Source organism: Columba livia, chromosome 1 (assembly GCF_036013475.1).
Source record: "Columba livia isolate bColLiv1 breed racing homer chromosome 1, bColLiv1.pat.W.v2, whole genome shotgun sequence".
NCBI lineage: Eukaryota > Metazoa > Chordata > Aves > Columbiformes > Columbidae > Columba > Columba livia.
Window position 1 is genome coordinate 144792742 of NC_088602.1, and position 17764 is coordinate 144810505.

Consider the following 17764-nt stretch of genomic DNA (forward strand, 5'->3'; position numbering starts at 1 on the left):
ACCGCACAATGCAGTAATCAGCAAGTATTAGACAAAAACTCATCAACAAGAGGTGCAGCTATGTCTTACCTGTCACCAGAACATGCCTGTGAACTTGAAAGCAAAGTTAATTAAAAAACAGGTTTACTAAGTTTCTCTAAAAAGCAGATGAAGAGGCATGGAGAACAACTAATTAATTAAAATGTTCTCATTAGTGGGTAATTAAAAATCGTACTACTAAAACAAGTGAACAAGATGGCTAGTCAAACTGCATGTTCTTAGTCCAGAGACTTGCACAGCAGACTAGTTCTATGAAACTAAGTTACCCTAAATCAAAATTATTGGTTCATTATATGACTTCATCACTCCAATAATTAAAAGTTTTTACAAATGTCTTGCAATAAGTATACAACACTTACTTTGTTCTCCACTGCTATGCACTTTTCAAACTAAACATCACAAGCTTTCTCTCAGTATTTTCCCTATTTTGCAGATAAGGGGACTCAAATTAGGTACCTGACTTACCTGAATATGCTTAATGTGACAAAAAAGGACTTCAGAAGGAAGTCACGTGAGTACAAGTGTTCTTAGGAAACCCAAACTAAGTATTACAGAGCTCCACAGGCAGTATGCCACACTGACACACCCCCATAAAAACAAATTAGCTCATGTGATGGTGAATCACAGCCCAGCGTTCCGAATGGCTGTATTCAGCTGGCTCCTCATTACTGCAGTCTCAACTTCAAGCACAAAGTGTTTGAAGAAGTTTGCCAAGGGTACTGCATCAGGACATGATATGAAGCTTCTCATGCTGGTTTGACTGAAAAATGAGTTAATTTTTCTTCATGCACTTAGAAACCTTCCTTTTTCATAGCTAGCACAGTCATTATTTAGACTGTTTGAGAACAAGAGAGAACACCCCAGGACAGAGTTAATGTTTTTAATGGCTCTGGTCTGAGAGCCAAGGACATTCTGAGCGCTCTGCCCACAGGTGTGAGGCATCAAGGAAGTGGGGCATGGATGGGGCAGAGCTTGACTGACATACAGACTGATCAATAGGAGTATTCCATCCTATTAGCATAATGCTTAATATTTAATGAGAGCGGGGATCTTCCGGTCTCTCTCGCTTGTGTTTTCTTCACTTTTTTTTTTTTTTTTTTTAATTCGGAGTTGGGGGAGTTCTGTTTGGGACTTTTGTTAGTTCAGCCTTTTGCCATCCTGCCATCTTGCAGAGGCCTCTGAGCCTTTTTCCTCTTTTCTCTCTCCAGCATCAGCTGTTCAGTCCAGTTGCTGTTTCCTGGGACTGGCTGTTCAGTGTGGATGGAGTTCATGAGGAATTGCATTGAGTATCTTTTATTTTATATTCTATTTTATATGTATTTACTAGTAATGTATTAGTATCTTGTTATTTTATTAAACTGTGTTTATCTCCATCCAAGTTTCTCCCTTCCCTTTCGATTCTCTCCCATATTTAGGGGGTGAGCAAGCAGCTATCATGGTTATATTGCTAGCTTAGGTTAAACCATGACAGTTCTGCAAGCCAGTGACAGAGAATGTTATTTTTGTCCTATTCAAAGGATCAGTAACTCATGTGCTCTCCTAGCACTGAATGTGGTATGAGTACTTCTAAAAGCACCTCCCACCGTTGTTTTTTTTTTTTTTCCCCGTGAGAGATCTTTAGACATCTCAATATGTCCAAGAGAGAGAAAAAAACACAACTAAAAAGGCACCTTTCACAGGGCTCCCATAAAGTAGCTGTAGTTGACTCACACTTATCTACCCCTCTTTCTTCTCCTTTACATCCCAGTACTTCAAAAGCACCACAGTTTGGTCCTGGGCAAAAATAAAAGTATGCTTTGTCCTTGTATTTGGTTTGCATGGCCAGGTTTTGGTATCGGGGGGCTACAGGGGTAGTTTCTGTGAGAAGTTGCCAGGATCTTCCCCCATGTCCAACAGAGCCAATGCCAGTCGACTCCAAGACAGTCCTGCCACTGAGCTCATGAGTGATGGTGGTAGTGCCTCTGGGATAGCAGAGTTAAGAAGGGAAATCTACTGCACAACAGCAATAGCAGCCAGAGGAAGGCGTGAAAATATGTGAGAGAAACAGCCCTGCAGAAGCCAATGACACTGAAGAAGGAGGGGCAGGAGGTGCTCCAGCTGCCAGAGCAGAGATTCCCCTGCAGCCCATGGAGGTCCACAGTAGAGCAGATCTCTACCTGTAGCCCATGGAGGACCAATGCCAGAGCAGGTGGATGCCCAAAGGCAGTCGTGACCCCATGGGAAGCCCATGATGGAACAGGGTCCTGGCAAGATCTGTGGCCTCATGGAAGGGATCCATGCTGGAGCAGTTCATGAAGAACTGCAGTCTGGGGGAAGGACCCACATTGGAGAAGTTTGTGGAGAACTGGGACCCCACACTGGAGCAGAGGAATGGTGTGAGGAATCTTCCCTCTGAGGAGGAAGGAACAACAAGAGACATGTGATGCACTGACTGCAACCCTCATTCCCCATCCTCCTGTGCCACTGGTGCAGAGGAGGTAGGGAAATTGGGAGTGAAGTTAAGCCTGGGAGGGAAGGGTGGCAGGAAGGTGTTTAGTTTTATTTCTCATTACCACCAATCAAATCGGAGTAGGGTAAACCAATTTCCCCAGGTCAAGTCTGTTCTGCCCATGATGGTAATTGGCGAGTGAGCTCTCCCTGTCCTTACCTCAACCCACAAGCCTTTCATTATATTTTCTCTCCTATGTCCAGCTGAGGAGAAGAGTGATAGAGCAGCTTTGGTGGACATCTGGAGTCCAGCCAGGGCCAAACCACCACAGTCCTTATCCCAAAAAAGTTTCTGAGGTACTACTGTCTCAAAAGCCTGGCAGTAGCCTGCAGAGGGGTTCAACTTGCCTGACAGCTATTTTTAGGGCAATGGGATCAGCTATTACCAAACACCCTTGTCACGAAGTGACCCCCTACTTCTGCCAGACCTTCCATGTGCTGCACTCCTCATGATTCTTGGGATAGTCTAAAACGAGTAACAAGTGATTTTATGCAGAAGTCTGAATGGATATAAACCAAACCTTAAAAAAAAATAAAAAAGGCACACAACTCGCTAAATACTGTAGTTTTGAACAGATACTTCTGCAACAACACACACACACAAAAAAAAAGTCTGAAAATTCACTTGGGGTGCAGGCACACAAATCAAAGGACACCTTGGGATCTGCAAATATGTACAATGGTCTCAGTTAAAATTTGGGAGAAAGCTGCACTGCTCCAAGCATGCTAAAAGGGAAGGTGGTCATCACTCCTAGCTGCACCTTCTTGCTGTACTGAAGTGATGACTATCCTCTACTTTTTGAGCACTGTGAAAGAGCTCAAACCAAGGCCTACCACTGGTGCTTTGTTGTTTCTTTTGATGGTAAGGGGGTATACAATGGGCATTTCTGAGTCTAATCACCATGGGTGGATAGTAAAACTGCAAAGCCAAAATGTGGCAAAGTAAATGGCTTAAAAATTCAAGCAGCCAAGTACCAAGAGCTACAAACAAGAGAAACCACCACATGGATGTGCAGGAGTTTACCATCTTTGCCAAATAAAAGGACATGAAGCCCAAAAGAATGTGGTTAGTGTTGCATTTCAGTTTAGTGTTTCTGCTTCCAAGATTAACAGATCCCACTTCCATCATTCCCCCTTGCAGCTAATATCACGTTCCTTCCTTAAAAGAATGTCCAGCCGACGATAAGCCAATGCAACCTAGCAGGCAAAGCAAACTGTGTTGTTCCAGGTGAGGAAGCTGAATCAGCGTTTTGTACAATGTGACAAACTCCAGGAGGTGTGTGGTGGGGACCATAGTGCTGCATAGTTCAGCAAAGAGAGAAGAAACATGATGGCCCTTCCCAGTGCCAAGCTGTCATGTTAACTCAACTCCAGCATCTCACCCAAAGATACCAGTGTGGGTCAGCCCAAGGACTGCAGAGGTTAATGATGACTGAATGCAGTAGCTGTGAAGCGTTGACAAGGACCCTTGAATGGGTACATGAAGGATTAAATTCACACATAGTTGCCCAGTATCCTTGGGAGAGACAAGGCGAGAAAATCTGTGTGCAGCCCAAGAGCTGTGTTTTACCAAGCTAGTGGCTGGCTGCTGACAAAGGAACATCTGGCTCTCCCTCTCCTTGCACTGAGTCTTCCATTGCACCATAGCAAGCCAGTTAGTTCAGCTCACTCATCTGCCAGAAACTTACGAATTTTCTTTTGGATTGTTCTGTTAATTTAGCAGGCTGAGATGGCCCATGTGGTCAGATGAGCATCAGTGTCAACAGAAGGAGAAAGTGGGAGAGAAGAACAGAGAGCGAGAACAAAATCCTTCCAGGAAACAGTTAATTCATTGTCTTATTAAGCTGCATCCTTAAAGCTCTGCCACACAGTTGTGTGAGGAAGAAGAAACAGTTGTTTCAGAAGAAACTCAAGATTTGCAGGTATACAATGAGCAAGCAGACATGGAAAAAAATTCCAGATTAAGCAAATGACCACGTAACCACCAGGAAGAGGAAGGAGGAGGAAAAGTCCACACAGAAGTGGGCTGTGAGGGAGAGAGTTTAGGAATGGTTATTCAGGACTGCTGCAACAAGGAAAATTAACAATAGCACCTTCAAAAGATGAGTATGAAGCCTCCAGCAAGATGAGAAATGCTATGGTGGGAGACTCTGGATCTGAAGCCCAAAACAGAAACAAGTTTGTTGTAAGGACACTTTTTCTCCCAGTTCTGAAACCAATGACTATTTCAATATCCCCTCTGCTAGTAGCTCTCCTGGTTCTCATGCAAGGAACTGGGTTTAAGATAAGCAATCTCAAAGCAGGTGTGATGGACAACTACCATGCCATAATTAGAAAGTAAATAGCAGTATTTTTCCATCTTTTTTTTTCTTCCAGCTCAGCTGTATCATGTGTCCCAAAGGGAAAGCCTGTGTCAAAGCCTGCACAAAAACCCAAAGGACATGCAATATAATTTCTTAGGAGAAAAGCCTGCTGTCTTGTCCTACATTTGTACAGCATGTGTTATTGTAGCATCTTAGTGTCTGCAATTGGTTGAAGCACAAAAGTAATACAAGGAACTACAAAATTCGACAAACAAATAATCAAATGGTTGTAGTTCTACAAAATCAAAGAACTATATTAAAGATCATTGAGTGTCATGTCACTGATATCTGTTCTATTAAAAGTGCTTTTGCTATGGCAACTGTATATTTTACACTAATCATATAACGCTGTTTTTCTGTAGCTTAAAGTACTTTCCATATTTAAAAAAAAAAATCCAGGAATCTGTGATTCATTTTTCAATTAATCTTCTCTAGCAAAGAAAGATCATCAATTGTTATAGGATTTTGGTTTTAGATGTGGGAAGTGGTCAAAGGCTCTGCCTTTATCAACTGGGTTGGATTTGCCAAATCTTCTGCTTAAAAAAAAAAAAAAAAAAAAAAAAAAAAAAAAAAAAAAAAAGCTTAACAGTTCACTATTTCATTTTTATCTACCTATCTGTGTATTACAAAATTGAGAGAAAGATTCAAGCTATGATTTAGGGAAATTACTGTTCATAGTGTTATCTGTTCAATTCCACTTTCTGTTCAATTCCACTAACACACAATTAGCAAATAAATACAAAGAGAATACACTCTGTCCCTGCAGCTCTGCCTTTTCTCATATTGCCTTCACTGCTTTCTCCTTGACATGCCTTCGCCCCTGAGAAGGCTGCTTCTTCAGGCCTCCTGCCTTCACTGCAGCTGCTGCCCCTTCTTCAGGGATAGTATTACCTCTGATGGTGACATTCCCACTTGCCACCATGCTCTCCTGCCAGCCGTACATGGTTAGAGCAGCAGAGCTGGATGGTGCAAAGCCAGGAGAGCAGCTCTGGTGCCCCACCAGTTTGGGACCATGTTGTAGTTGCTACCACAGAAACCCATAACTTTCTTTAAAGAAGAGTGGAAAAAAGGGAAGAGGAAAAAGTTTGTGACCTACCCTGATAGTGTTGTGCCACCATTCACCTCCAAAGACTAAACGTATCACTCATTTAACATCTTTGTGGCACAGACCGTCATTTTCCAGTTAATTTAGCTTTTGGCCACACACACACAAAACACACACGCACACCTCAAAAAGACCAAAAAAAAACCCCACAACCTGAAACAGAAAGGCAACCACACACGGCTTTCCTTAGGTTCAGCAGTAGACTGAAAGGCTGAATCCACAACTTAAATATTACCCTGCCACATTAGAAATCCAAACAGTAAAAGACTCATAAGTGAAACAGGTCAGAATGCAGTGGCAGCAATTTTGCTTCCATATAAAAAAAAAAAAAAAAAAAACAAAAACACAATTTTGGGCAGTGATAGATACTAAAAATAAAGTACAAATTTATTCTTAGTTTAAGTTAATAAAAACATGGAAGATTCACAAGAAACATCAATACATTTATAGAGTAGATAAGAGTGTATGAACCATGGGGTCAGGAAAAAAAAAATAATCATTAAATCAAATATTCTGTGTCTGAAAACAAGAAGCAGCAAATGTTTGGGTAACCTACAGCAGAAGGCAGCAAACACACAATTATCTTTGCCCCAATCTCCACAACTTCCAGCATCAGTTTTCAGGGATCAGCCATGTCAGCAGATGCATTTGTGCAACTGTATTTTACCAGTTGTTGAAAGACATATTCACCATGAATTTGCTTAATCTCTTCCTGATTCCTATTTATATTTCCACATAATATGTGACAGTATAGGCATTTTCAATCTATTCTACCTTAACTCTGACTCCATGCTTTCTGGCAAAAAGATACTTGACAGCATAACACATCGTGTTCCCTTTCCACCTTTCTCTGTCCTCCCTGTCACATTATAGAAAGCATCAGACTAACTTTCTCCAGAACACACCAGTTCCTGAAATTATAGAACCACAGAATGGTTTACATGGGAAGGAGCCTTTAAAGATCATTCAGTTCAGTCCCCCTGCTGTGAGCAGGGACGTCTTTCAGTAGACCAAGGTCTCAGGACAGAAAATTCCACTATCTGATCATGACTACTTCCTTCTGCCTCAAATATATAAACAGCCTTAGTCTCCTGATTTTGTCCTGCTAGGGCCAATTTAACCTAATACTCATAGGACAGTCAACAAATCGGGACTGTGAAAAATGCAGTTGTGATTCATGCTAAGATGTTTAATGTTTACAGGTATAGCCAACTGAGGCATGGACTCTGAACTTGGAAAAGGGAAAGGAGGTTAAGTTCTATGTAAAAAGTTATGAAACTTGTTTAGGAAGTTATATTGATAGAGGGAACTAACATTTTAAGGGTTAAGCAGCTATATAATAAGGGCCTACTAACAAGCTAACATTTTAAACCACATAATTAATATCTAGTTTAGAGCTGTATGTAACTAATTGTGCTAAAAAAAGCAGGACTTCATTAAATGCCGAGATAAGAAGTTTTACAGCACCAGCTGCAACATTGAGGAGACAAGATAGCCAAGATTTACAGCAAAAAGGGGGCGCCAGTCTGGTTTCAGTCGGTTTGGTAGCTTGGGTTCCAGCCAGTTCCTCCTAATGAGCCAAAGGTAAAAAGTCCACTGTGACGAAGCTGAAGGAGCCTTCATCCAAAGACCCCTAAAGACCCTTCCTCAAATTCACCAAGTGACATTGTGCAGGCGCAACAGGGGAGGGTCAAGGAGGGGAATATGTAAATGGTTATCTGAGACTCATTTTAATAAAAAGCAGGAAAGGTCATGAATACGCATAGGCGTTTCTGGGGTCATTATGAATATGTAATACCATACTGTATTTAAGCACACTTCTTATTGTTAAAAGTGCGCGTGTTGGGTGGAGTGAATCCCCCATGCACCCAGCGCTGTTTTGCTTATGCTCTAATGAACACGTGTTTAAGGAATACAAGGAATTGGATTAAATGTTGTTTATCCATAGAAAAAACGTAAGTTATTTATTTCAGGACTTTCTTTACAGAGCTTTTTCCCCCTGCCACTAATACATAGTCCTGCTTTTTTCCAGTCCATCTAGCCTTGTGTCTCTCAAGTATTCAGTGAAAAGTGATAAAAAGGAACTCCCCCAAAAAATTCTTTCAAAAACAGAAAGTAACATTATAGATGGTGGTGACAAATAAGAAAAAGCAGAAGTGTGTTTCAACTTTTGGTGCAATAAGGGTGCAAGATCAGAGACAGTTGCGTATGTTTTACATAGTGAAGTTGAGCTAATAGTTAAACACAGCCTTTAAAGAGACCACATTGGCACTAATGAAACTATAATTTCCTTTAAATTATTGCTATCCGCACCCCAGACCTCATCAGGCAGACAGTAATAGCTTTTCATCATTTATTTTAACATGGAAGCAATCAATAGGCTTTTCCTTCCAGTTCTTTTACTGCTATCTATGAACACTAAAAAGCTAGAATCAGAGAACACGCCAACTACAAAACAGAGTCAAATGTCATTGTTGTCTTTCTTACAGAAAGAGATTCTAAAATGCCACCCGGTTTTGCGATAAACTGGATTAAAGCAGTTTCAGTGATCTACAACGAAAATCTTAATCCATCAAAACATTATTAATACACTACAGTATCAAAGAACTAAGTAGATAATGTTGGATTGAGCGGCTTTTCTGTCTCGTCATGACTATGTCCTGTGCATTGTTTTGCATTGAAAAGGTCTAATAGCAGATTGCAGTACCATCACACTTCAAAAGCTCTGTGGATCATTCACAGAAGCTGAAGATGTCCCATAGAAGACACACAAAAAAGCCCTCAGCTCCCACCTGAAGTTTTACTACTGTGTTAAGCAGCATGCAAAAACGCATTCTGCAGTCTTCAGAATGTTTCAACATTACAAAATATTTGGAATATTCTCATTCAAACCAGAGAAACATCAGCAGTAAGACAAGTAACATAAGCAGTAAGACAAGTCTGGAAAATTTAAGTCAATTGTTTAGAAAGACTATATTTTACAATCAATAAGATCAGCTTCATAAACACAAAAATCCACAGACAGTAATTATCCTGTTATGGCAGAAATTAGGCCACAGCTTGCAGAACAAGTGGTAAAATGGGGAAAAATTGGTGGACAAGGTGCTTTGACTATAGCGTTCTAGACTGAGTTTTTAAAAAGAGCTTTTACCCAAAATAATCGATGCTAGCAGACAACAGAAGGGTGCAGCATTGCTGACTTTACTAAGGGCAAACAGTGCTCACACTGCTAACTGTGACTGTTTCATCGTGTTAGCATTTAACTGCTGTGTTCCAATTCTTAGGTAAAGCTCTAATTCCACCACTAAGTCTTCCATTTTATTTTTGCCTATAGCAGCTATCTTTAAAAATTTGTTTGTAGCAGCTTCCACAGTTAAAACTGACACATAGAAATGTTGACAAGCCAAGGGACAAAAACACTTGCTGGTTGCATTACAGTGGGCAGTCAAGTCCTGACAGCAACATAGGGCTCCAAGCAATGGTGTGAACAAGAGCTACTGAAGAGAACAGACATCAAAATTAGTCATGGAAACTGCCTTGGCACATCAAGATGTCAGAGAACTATTACAGCTGTAAAGAAAAGCGGCACAGGATCTTTAAAGAATAGCAACAGGTAATCTTATATAACCTATGAACTCTCTTGATATTTTAGGGAGCTTAACAAGTATACAATACTTGACCATGTTTAATGCAAGTAAAAATAGCATCAAATTATTTATTCTAAGTTAATAAACCTCAGTCTCGATGTAACTCCTGCAAACATCATATGGGAAGCCATCAGGGTATCTTGAATTACAGAAAAGACACTTCATGCTCCCACTCATCCTCCTGAGCACCAGTGACCTCCTTAATAAGGGGAATACAAAACAAACAAAAAAACCAACACCACACACACAAAAAAACATATGTCATGTAGGAAATGGGACTGGGCTGCAGGAGCATAAGAGATGCCGGGACTAAGGAAAACCTAAAAGGAACAAAAATTCCAAGTGAAAAGTTCAGGTCATGCCCTGCAGGAATAACTCATTACAGAATCAACTTGTTCTTTCAAGTAATTTTACAAGCTCTTGAGCTAATTTTCCCTCTGCTACTCAAACAGCAGCTATGTTCAACACTACTCCAGGGAATATGCCACACCACCCATGGCAATACTTAATGCCTGCAAAACAAAACCCTTAACTGTAGAAGAGACTGGAATTCAAGTATTTTGAAGCCTCAATACCCAGTTCATGAGTCTTTGCTAAAAAGGCTTGCACGGTACTTTGTTTCAATCAAAGCTATCAAATATAAACTGGATACTCAGAACTATGACCACAACTACTTATTTAGACACCCCCAAAGTGTCACTACAAGTTGCAACATTTTAAAACCAGGGTTAGCTGCATCTATATGAACTTCATGAAAGTGCTTCTTTGGCGTCAAAGTACAGTCCAAAGGATGCACAGGCCAGCAGATGTCTACAGATCATCGAGAGCAAGCATAAAAAACTGCAGTGAATGATCCTCCAAAGATCAGCAGTTGGAAAAGCACTTCTACTACTACTGGCCATGTGGCTGGACTAGAAGACTCTTCTTACCTCTGATTCAGAATGTGGACCTTTTGGGTTCTCTTTCCTCTGAAGCACTGGAGCCTGGCTATGGCTATTGAGTCTGGGTAAGCATCCTGCTGGTAGCAGAGTTTTTTTCTGAAGTGTCTGCTAACAGGAATCTCATGACGCTGGCAATGACTTCAATCTTTCTTGCTCAGTTTCTGAAGCACAACGTAGCATTGGCTTTTGGTCACTATAAAGTTTTGTTTAAAGTTCATTCATTTCCTATAGCCAGTAACAGCCTGTGGTTCTCAGTGTGCCAGAAGAAAAGTCATCTGAACATCTAAACAAGATGTAAGTTACATGGCTGACTGTCACTGAAGAGGGCGGGGAAAAAAACCCACAAAAAAATCCTCAGTGACCAAATGGCTCCTTCCAGTCCTGAGCTCCACATTCCCAAATGTACTCAAGTACTCACTTTGCTCAGATATTCATCAAAAAGTAAACATTTCCCATGTATCTTTCAGTCCAAGAAGTATTTTTATACTTAAAACGAACAGCTAATTATCGCATTTTGTAAGAGCAACTGGATGAACTGGAAAACATACAAACAAAACAAAACACCAACCCACCTCCAAAATAATTCCACTTCAAGATATTCTGTTGCTGGCATGCAGCGACTTATCCCCACCCTTTTCTTCTCCCAACTGTGAACAAGTTTTCTCTGGGAGGAATGTTGTCTGCAGCTATTTGGAGAACAGCTTTGTGTCTTCAGGTTCTTCAACTAGACACCTCAACAAGGAAGAACAAAAGTACTCCTGTACTAAATGCAAGCCTCTCTGGAAAAGACTAACAAAACCTGCCACAATTCACAGACGCCTCATTAATCTGCACATTGCCATTCTCTCACAATTACTTACTCATCATCTCACTGCACCAGTTTCTTACAATGATCAACAATTCTGATGTTTTCTAAGATCGGGTACAGCAATTTCAAGCACTGTGAAAAAAAAGTGTCAATGGCTGCATTTTGTCCCCACCCATACAAACCATAAAAGACGCAAGCGATTTTACATGACTAAGGCCCAATAAACAGCCCAACAGCAGCAGTGCCTGTGTCAGCGGGTTTATCCTCCCACATCCAGCATCCCGAGGACTCCATTATTTCATGGGAGCTGCAAAGAGAACAGTTTGTAAACAGGCAAAAGGACTTTCCAAAACAGTTGGCCCTTCAGAGAGAGCTGCAGGCTTTAACCTTGAAATAGCCATGCTGCTATAAGGAGAAAGTACAGAGCCTGGGATTTTTTGTTTGTTTTAATGGTCAGAATACATGAGTAAATGGCAGGAAAAAAAGTGTATTGAGAACTAAGCATGTTTAAAAGGTCCACCAAGTAGCAGCCTGAATACAATGTATAAATAAATCCAAGTCATACCAAACAGCATTCCAGAGTCATGTGTCAAGTGGAAAGCAGAAAGACTTGTCTGTTTGAAGAAAACAATTGTGATCGTTTATATGCAAGCCAGTTTCCTATATATTGACTCAGGATTTTACCATTTAATGACAAGTGCCCTGAAGCAAAATTATTATGAGCCCACTGTATACTAGATTGTGTTTCTAGGCACTATTTAGTTGAGAGTTCATTCAAAATGTTCTTTTTTTGTGAGATGATGTACCTAAATTGAGCTTATCCTCTACAAAAAAAAAAAAAAAAAAAAAAAAAAAAAAAAACCACACCAGGCAAACAAAACACCCAAAAAATCCCCTACTCAGTATGACCCATCACCTCTACTGCACCCAAAGCCTGTATTTTAGAGTAAATCTCCTTCAAGAGATCATGTAACAGATTACACTGACCCTCATTTGTTTGCATTAAGTATAAACATCAGAGCCGCTTGAAATAATCTACCAAAGATTAAAAAAATCTTTTGAAAAAAATCATTAATTTCAAACAGACATTTAACAGTTCCTCTGTTACACAGAAATGGGATGTCTACTATGAAAGGCCAGATGCTCAGATGGATTAAAGAGTGTCTAGTCTTTAAGTCCTGCATCTGCAAATCAACACTGACCCAGTGACCTGAAGTAAAATTTAATAAGAAAAAAAAAGAGTATTCAACAGCCACATTCAACGGAGCATTCAGAGCAGGAAATAAAACAAATGTTTGCTCAAGACTATGTGGACATTTACACAGTGCTTGTCAGAGAATATGATAATAGCTGGAGAATGGTAAAAGTAAAGTCCCCTATTTCTCCTTGAAACAGGTTTAGCAAAGGCAGTGGAAAAACAAGCTTCTCAGCCCACCAGGAGAAATCACCTCTGAAAGGGGTATATACAAGCCATTACCTTTATGTCAATATGACTGTTGCTCTCTGTGAAGACTTGCCAACGAGACAGTAATTCACATCCACATATACAGTGAATCCTGTAGGTAACAGCTACCGTACTGGAAACTGGAAACAGACCGGAGAACTGAAACCCATCCCACGCCAGACACAGGATAACCTTGGGGTGGTTGCCCTTCCCTCCAGCTAGGTTCAGCGTAGCATCTGAAGGGTGAAAGTCTAATCTCTTTTCCAGCAATGAAGCCAATCTGCCTCCTGCGCTCTTTTTAACAGCACAATTACAGACCTGCAACTTGCACGTGTGAACAAGTCCACTGCAGCCCATTAAAAGCAAGTTTTGCACGCCCTTCAATGGCAATGCAATACTTACATTCTGGGGAAGGAAGGGGTTAAAAAAAGTCCTTTTAATTACAAGATGATACAGGTTCCATTGAGAGTACTTGCCCAGTTTTACCAACGTGCAAGTGTGACATGATGTCTCAAAGGACTTAAGACACATATACCCAGCTCCTATACGCACAAGAAAAGCTCATACACTATAAACAGTTAAAGTACTCAAAGAAATAAAAACCCCCTCAACCTCCCACACGCACACTTTTGTTAGGCACCAAGACTTGGAAAGCATCGCGTAGGTTAAAAATTTATCCTAGTCAAATACGTTGCAATGGTCACTTATTAACCCCATTGGTAACTTTCCTCCCAAACTCTAATGTACTGACATTTTACTTGCATCAAAGCAGGGGGCAGATAAGTGGAAGTTTTAATTAAAAGCTTCTAATAGTGTCCTCCCCTGTATCAAATAAAAATGGCAGTCCTGGCAACAACAGGGATGCAGTATAAGAGCTTTATTTGAAAAGGGAAAGCCCATACATCACTAAAAATATCTGCTGAATTAATGTTTGGTCTATCTGGGATACAAATTAATTTTAATGCCTCTTGTTTAAGTTAGTAATTTGAACTGCACACAAATGTTCATCATGCATTTACTATTAAAAAATTTAACATTCCTAGCTCCTACAATATAACAAAAAATGTCTTCTATAGGGCACGAAAGCCTTATAAGCATATATTTCTGATTTTATTTTCCCCTTTAAAATCCTGACATCAAAACAGCCATGACATTTGCAGAGCATCCTGAAAACTCATGTCAGGTCTCCATACAATTAAGCTCCATAAGAGAAAGAGTCTAAAAGGTTTGGTCAGTTGGTGAGTTGGAAAGAGGGTCAGAGGGTGTGAATAGAGAGTAGAAGAGCTGCTCCTGCATTCTGTCTCCCTTACGGTGCTTCCTCTGAGCAAACTGCATAAAACACCCTAAACATCCATTGTATCGGCAGCTCCGTTTGAACATTTCCCCTCGTCTCACTCTTCATGCCAGTATGAAAACCAAACACGTACTACATCCAAAAAAAAATCACTTACACAAAAAGCAATCAGCATGAAAAGGCATGTAAATCAAACAGATTTGGCAGCGAACAGCATTTCACAAAGACAAGAGATATGAATTGCTCCATTTGTGTCAGTTCGGCCAGTTATTGTTCTGACTTACTACTTTAACGACCCCAAATTAAACTGCTTGAACTGAAACAGACAAAGATCTTTAAAATACAATTCTCCCTCCCCACCCTCTTAACAATAAGCATTATTTCTGTGCTGCTACCATCCTTAAATCATAAAGCCACTGCACCAATTAAAAATTACCTGCAAACATACTGAATTTAGTACTGACCTTGCAAAAAGCTTACTCCTCTTGGCTAGAAATCATTAATAATTTTGGTAAAACCCTTTTATGTGCTTCTCCAGCTAGCTAATTCCAGCCTTCCATTAACGCACTCCATTGCAGATAATTGCCGACAGCACACGCTCCCCTGCTTTTTGCTGGTTCCCAACCCAGCAAGGATAATCACATTCCAGCGGGGAGCGAACAGATGGCAGCCTCCATGGTAACCAGTCCTCCCCAGCTAGTGGTAGCACTGGGAGACTCCCGGGGACTGGGCAACAAGCGCTCTTTGTGCTTCAGCCTTGCAAAGCCTTAGGGAAGGAAGGGAGAGCCAGCTCCTAGCGTGCACTGGGCATGCCTAGCAGGTGCTTTGCCTCTCCGAGCAGGCAAAACACCTTAACAAAAGCTCGCAAACAGGTTTAACCTTGACATTGCCCATTCCTGCGTTGTGCAAGGGGGCGGGGTGAGATAAAACACACTGAGATGGAGGTGAAGCTAGCAAGAGTTTTCATTTACTATTAAAGCAGAGGGTTCAGAGAAATTAGCTGAGTGTTCTTCCCCCACAACAAAATTATTTTCTGAAGGCACGCTCGTTTCCGCTGAATGGGTTTGATTTCAGAATGATGGGAATATTTGCTGCCTGATCTCTGTCTCCAATACCTTGAAATTGCTCCCCTCAAGAATTACATCATCTCCCAGCCTGAGTTTTACTCGACAAGAACTGCACAGACCCTTGCTTTTGGTCTTAGGGCTTCTGCCAGGCTGATCTGCTCCTGCATCTGCCAAGACCAACGCTGAGTCAGCAGCAGGCAAAACCACTGTGTCTCTGCTGCACAACCAGGCTGCCGGGGGAGGCGTGTCTGGAAAAGCCTTTTTTCGCATCAAAGCTGTGCCTGAAACCACTGGTCTCACCCGGCCAGATCCTGCGCAGCTACACACCTACGCTGACTGCGCGCACCAGCTCAGCAAAATTCCCACCAATGTTATCTGGAAGGGAAAGGGAAGTGGCTTTTCAAGACCAACTGATAATGATCTTGTCTGTAAAATAAAAAGAGCTTTGAAAGAATGTATTAAGGCTTTAAATACTGATGAGTTGCACAGCACCATGTCTCAAAACACTTAAGGCTCGAATCACTGGATGGGGAAAAGCATGGCAGTGCTGTAGTTCATGGACTGACTGTTGACGCATTCAAACTTTCTCTCCCTCACTCAAAAACATTCAGCGCTTATGACTAACAGTGTGTCAAAAAAAAAAAAAAAAGTGAGTAATTTTACTTAAAGCTGAGCCAAACTTGGACTTCAAGTTCCTACATGCTAACTCAGGTCTTCTGAATTATTCTTTTGAGGAAGGGAAAATGGTTTATCTTCTCCCTTAATGGCACCTTTGATCATATAGCTGGTCCTTCAGGGTAGTGTTTGTTCCTGTAAGAGACTGAAAAACCCTATGCAGGAACCTACCACCACAAAAACACATGACTTTTCCTCTGGGTGGTTCCAGGCATGGAGCTCAGTAATTCCCCCCCCTCTTCAAACTTTCAGTTTCCCTCATTCTCACTACATAAGAAAGTTTGTGTTCTTTCACAGTGAGTGCAGTGATGTTTTTGTTAACATTAGTAAGAGACACCACTACTGAACTGCTAGTGCATTAACACTGGAAGTCCCTCATGTCACTCCTCACAAGGCTTGAGCACCCAATAAGTGGTGGGAGAGTCCCCACCATGGAAAATGTGGCAGCTGAAGAGGACCCAGACTTCGGAGGGGACTCACATGGGCACTGTGGGTACTGGCGACAGGCGTGGGACCAAACCCAGGTCTGCCAACTTCCCTTCCAGGACTCACAGATCATTCTAACTCATGACGCTAATTTCAGCCCATTTTCTTCCTCTAAATAAGCCATCTTCACATCACCAAAAGTTTCTCAAGAAACTGTGGACACCAAACCTAATCATCTGTTGGCAAAAAGGGTAAAATAACGTAAGGAAGGAAGCCAATTTCCAGTTTAACTTGCCAATAATATAAACTTTTCAGCATTTAAGCATTATGAAACACTGATGGCATTTCTTGTTTTGCCTCTTACAAATAAAGACCATGACTCAGAAATTACTTTAATATACTAACTGATTTTATATCTTTATGCATTTCTGGAAAAAAAACAACTGTAGCAATTACAACTCTTGGTAAATACACTGACTTCAAAATTACAGGGATTCAAGTTCAGTTTCAGTCTTTTTTCCTTCATGAAAGAGACCTCCTACAAAGTAATTTTCTAGATTTATGCTAATTATAACTTTATATTTAAAAAATTATGTTGTTTACTGAAATATCATAAGCAATTTCGGCATTGGAAAACCTGTTCCAGACATCAACAAAGACCCTTAAACCATCTGTTTTTGAACAAGTACTAGCTGTACTCATTAGAGGAGGATCACTAGTAGAATAAAGGGCAACAGCAGTCAAAATTCATTTCAGCTTCTTACTCGGATTTTTCTCTAGTTCTTAAGTCTGATTTTGCACAGATATAGCGCAAAAATTTGAATAAACTACATAGAGTAGCCATCACACAAAGAAAAGGGCAATGGAATGCACTACAAATTTTAGCAAAAGCAATAGGCAAGTTACGTGAAGCAACACTAAACAAATACCCTATATAACAAATGTTTTATTCAAGCTACTTGAAAAGAAGAGAGGAAAATAGCACAACCAAAATGGTTTTGAAGAGGGCTGGAGAAGGGAAAGAAAACTTAGTCAACTCCCCTTATTCTTTGGCCCACTCTAAACCAGATAGGACTTCTATAATAAATTGTTTTTAACTGGAAGATATTAATGAAAAATAAACAACATTGATATCTTGTCTCCTGAATTGATTCCCTTAAAGAGGTTGTCTGTTATAATACCGATATAATGTGCTTCAGCTTATTCGAGTCTCAGTTGCTATCTGATAGACCAAGACTTTGGTATTCTATGCAAGCTGACGGGGACTCAAACTGGACTTCAGAAATGTATCCTTTTCAAACTGGATATTTTTGTGCATGTGTGATGACCACTTAAAAACTATTCACCCAAAAGAAGTTACGTGAGATTAGAATAAGTCATATTGACAGAAGATAGTCTCCGTTCTCTGCATGAGATTTGGCAGCTTTATTTATAAAGCAAACCACAGCATCCCAGTAACTGACCCAAG

The 17764-nt window shown here is 40.7% G+C and overlaps 1 protein-coding gene across 12 annotated transcripts in view; it reads right to left on the reverse strand.

Annotated features, from left to right (window-relative positions):
* Window positions 1-17764, reverse strand: part of FGD4 (FYVE, RhoGEF and PH domain containing 4) — a 119891-nt gene that overhangs the window by 62694 nt on the left and 39433 nt on the right. Inside the window, exon 1 of one of the 12 annotated variants that reach the window (XM_021284804.2) lies at window positions 14593-15277. The exons of 7 other annotated variants lie outside the window; for them this stretch is intronic. The gene's annotated coding sequence lies outside the window, so the exon portion shown is untranslated. Of the gene's footprint in view, window positions 1-10570; window positions 11062-11154; window positions 12178-12867; window positions 14483-14592; window positions 15278-17764 lie in introns of those variants that run through there. 4 more of the 12 variants (XM_021284807.2, XM_021284806.2, XM_065035030.1 and 1 more) reach the window with 4 other exon arrangements.